This window comes from Echinops telfairi, unplaced genomic scaffold (assembly GCF_000313985.2).
Source record: "Echinops telfairi isolate 266 unplaced genomic scaffold, ASM31398v2 ScPeMD7_7469;HRSCAF=8507_0, whole genome shotgun sequence".
NCBI lineage: Eukaryota > Metazoa > Chordata > Mammalia > Afrosoricida > Tenrecidae > Echinops > Echinops telfairi.
The window spans coordinates 32,408,184-32,412,690 of NW_022111372.1; positions in this window are offsets into that span (position 1 = coordinate 32,408,184).

Consider the following 4,507-nt stretch of genomic DNA (forward strand, 5'->3'; position numbering starts at 1 on the left):
TTTAAAAAAAAAAAAAAAAAAATCCTGGTTCCTGGTTACAACATCAAAAGGAACAATGTAATTATTAATTACAGTGTTCTGATCTTGAGAACATGAGAGTACATTCTAAAGTCAATCACTAGTGGGGCTTTCCGGGATGGGAGGGGGAAGGAGGCAGGTCATTCAGCAGCTAAAAAAATGGAGTTTCTTTTGCTGGTCTGCCTCATTCCCTTCTCCTTTTAATATGGGAGTCACATCGTTGATTCATCAGTAACTTCTTCTGCACTTAGGTTGATATAGTGGGTTCTCAACATGATAAGCTTAACAGCTGCTGTACCGTTTTGGACAAGCTTTGTTAGTGCATTAATAAAGTATGGCCCAATTAAGAGTCCCGGCATGAGTAGCAAAAGGGAACCAGGAAGGCCAGTAACTAAGGTTGTAACCCAAGGAGACCAATTAAATCATTTCTTTGACACCATCAGTAGACTGGCTATTCTTTGCGGCCTTTCCTGCACACTCTTGTGGACTAAGGCAAGAGTTTCTTTCACAATTCCAGTTTTGTTTGCATAAAAACAACATTCTTCTTCAAGGGCAGCACTCAGTCCACCTTGTTTGAGGAACAACAAGTCAAGGCCTTGCCTGTTTGGCAGGGCTACTTGGACCAAGGACTCAGTTTGTCCGACAGTTGTGAGACGGCGGCTCCTAGTCTGTTAATGCGAGCACCAACAGGGTTAGAGAGATCAATCAAGCCCTCTAGTCTGTTAATGCGAGCACCAACAGGGTTAGAGAGATCAATCAAGCCCTCTCTCTGGGTGGCCAGTGCAGAAACGCCCACAGTCGTAGAACCTGCCATACCAATTCTATTAAAAAGGGGATTAATATAGGGACTCGTTTGTGCCTAGGATATTCTGGCGCAGTTATCAGGGATAACTTCATATCTATCAATACGGGGCAACAAATAAACGAAGGTACCCAAATGAGCAAGAAAACCAAGTTTCCGGGAAAGCCTTAAAATATACTTGTGACCTATTGTAACACATTTTAATAGTTTGATTACAATTTGCAGAAAACCTAGACTGAGATAACAGTGTTAAGCTAAGTTTAAGGCTGTGGTCCTCAACCTTCCTAATGCCGCGACCCTTTAATACAGTTCCTCATGTTGTGGTGACCCCCCAGCCATAAAATTATTTTCGTTGCTACTTCATAACTGTCATTTTGCTACTGTTATGAATCTGGCGACCCCTGTGAAAGGGTCGTTTGACCTCCAAAGGGGTCGTGACCCACAGGTTGAGAACTGCTTGTTTAAGGATTCTTCTACGGAAGAATGAACCTTTCATTTTGCATCAGGCAGCACTGCCTTGTAATGAGAGTGGTGAGCCCAGGCAACAAGTCCGTTCACCTTGATCGTGGTTGGAGTTGTGAGCATGATGGGAAAGGGCCTTTTATCAACGTGGTGTCAGTCCAGTGGGCATGAACTGCATTATGAGGGCACAGTTACCGGGTTGGAATGGCTGCTTGCTGGAGACTGGGGCACTGTCTTCCTGAAGAATTTGGAGTTGGTGCTGGACAATCTGTCAGATTGGCAGGGACTTAAGCAAATGATGATGATGACTCTCTGCCTGCAGGCGTCCTTGGAACAATTAAGGGGTCCGTGTTAGATTAACTTGACACCTTTACACAATTTTTTAGCCACATACAATTTTCAAAACAAGGACAATAGGTTTAACAAAAATAAAACTAAAATATACCCAGTTTTAAATATACCAGCCTTTTTAAAACATAATATTTTATAAGTGAGAAAAACAAAAATATTTTATCTCTGGAAGTTTGTAAGCCAGTTACCTTATGCCTTTATTCCCCCAATTTTGGGCATCCAATTTTTATACTGCTACTTATATTAACCTAGTGCTTTGAGGAGACAATCATATTCTTTGACTTGAAGAAACTTCATTCCCATTGGAACCTTGTGAGTCTGCATCCATAATCAAAATCAAATTAGGACAGGCCATCCATAAAATCAGCAGCAATATGCACTGATTTACAGGCTTAAAAATCTTCTTTTTATTTGGTCGGGTTTTGGTGAACTCAATGTAGGATGCCATACTTGGCTCCACCAGGATGTTCATTGGTTGTCTTGCCTTTGGCCATGGGCCCAGTCACAAAAATTTTTAAAACAACTTTAGCCCCCTTGGGCTAGGCATGAGATTCAACCAACTCACTCTCACGTTCTTCTTTAGTTCTTGTGAATCAGGTTCTCGGGTGCTAGTGACTAGACTGAACTCATTTTCTTATTGCTGCATTTCTTTCCATTTCCACCCAACGCGTGGACCCAGGTGGTCACCTAGCAAGCATTTCAGACTGCTTACAGGCTCCTTTTAACGTTTCATCCTAGAGAAGAGAGTTTCTCCATGGCTTTAAAATTTTTTCACCCTTCGGCACAAACCACTAGTTTAAAGTTTAATAAAAAGCCAAAAGTGTTCCTTTTCCTTCTGCCAACAGCAATCTTCACCAGTGTTCTCAATGTCCAGAGCACTCAGAGCACCGTGAGGCTAACCTTTTCAGAGCCTTCTTTGCAGGCATGGCCTATACCCATTTTAAAGATTCAAATTGATGGCTGAAAACCAGTTGACTTAAAAACTTTCTATTATTTTACTTTTTAATTATCATTTTTATCAATTACTATATTAATAACAATAGTTAAAAAAAAACAGGATTGACCTAGTAAAGCCAGATTTAAAACTTAATTTTAAAACAAATTTAATTTTTGTTTATTTTATTTTAACTTTCACTTAACACTTTTATTGACATGAAATATGGCCTCAGGCTTTTGATTAATTTAAGCTAGGGCAGGGCCCTCTATCTGCTACCTTGACATTTTGATCAAGCAGCACAATTTCTTTCAGAGAGGTTTAAGGGGCCATTTTGCCCCTTAGTTTAAACTTAAACTTTTATTTATGTAGCCATCTTAGACCATATTAACCAAAGATAACTTCTAGGAATTAAAACTTTAACTTTCCTAACAAACCTAGGGACAAGGGAACAATAAGAGATTTAAAATTGGTGGCAAGGAGCATGTAGAATACCTGGTGGGGTTTGATCAAGTGCCATATAACTGAGAGAAATTACTATGAGCTGAATGAAGGTTGAACATGATAGTTGGACAAGAGGAAAGTAAAAGGAAATAGAGGAAAGAACTAGGAGCCAAAAGACATTTATAAAGGTATAAAATATAGGCATGTATATATGTAAGTATATTAATATATAACTATAGGGATATAGGTCTATGTACGTATATTTGTATGTTAAGTGTCAATGTAGCAGGCAGACATTGAGCCTCTACTCAAGTCCTCCCTCAATAAAAGAACTCTTTATTTTAATAACCTGGCATGCCGTGATGCTCACCTTTTCGACATGATAACTGAAGACAAAATGGGTGCATAAACAAATGTGGTGAAGAAAGGTGATGGTGCCCGGCTATCAAAAGATATAGCATCTGTGGTCTTAAATGCTTGAAGATAAACAAGCAGCCATCTAGCTGAGAAGCAAGAAACTCCATATGGAAGAAGCACACCAGCTTGTGTGACCATGAGGTGTCTATGGGATCAAGTATCAGGCATCAAAGACCCAGAACAGAAAATCATATCAGTGTGAATGAGGGGGAGTGTGGACCATCTGTAGACAATTGGACATCCCCTTATAGAAGGGTCACAAGGAAGAGATGAGTCAGTCAGGTTGCAGTACAGCACCGATGAAACATACAACTTCCCTCTAGTTCTTTAATGCTTCCTTCCCGCCACTATCATGACCCCAATTCTACCTTACAAATCCGACCAGACCAGAGCATGTACATGGGTACAGATAAGAGCTGGAAACAGGGAATCCAGGATAGATAAACTCCTCAAGACCAATATTGAGAGTAGTTGTACCAGGAGGTTAAGGATAAGGTGGGAGAGAAAGGGGGAACCAATCACAATGATCTACATATGATCTCCATCCCAGGGGAACAGACCACAGAAAAATGGGTGAAGGGAGACATTGGACAGTGTAAGACATAAAAAAAAAGATAAATTATCAAGGGTTCATGAATGATGGAGGGTGTGGAAGGGAGGGGAAAGATGAGGAGTTGATACCAAGGGCTTAAGTAGAAAAATGTTTTGAAAACGATGATGGCAACAAATGTACAAATGTGCTTGACACAATGAATGTATGTATGGATTGTGATGAGAGCTGTACAAGCCCACAATAAAATGACTAAAAAAAGAAACACTTTAACTTTCCATGTTTTCCCCCAGAACACAATTGAGTAAACAGTGTGGCCTTATCTGACCTGTGGTCGTGTAGCTGCCAGCAATTTTTACAAGTCTCAATGTTCAGGGGAATAAAAGTTGGAGTGTTAGCCCAATAAAAGGATTCTGTATAATTTCAAATAGCATTTTTTACATAATTACAAATAGCTGTATTTATACCTTTAGAGCAATTTTTATGAGGACCCAAATTAACAGGAGTAACAAAATTATTAACATATATA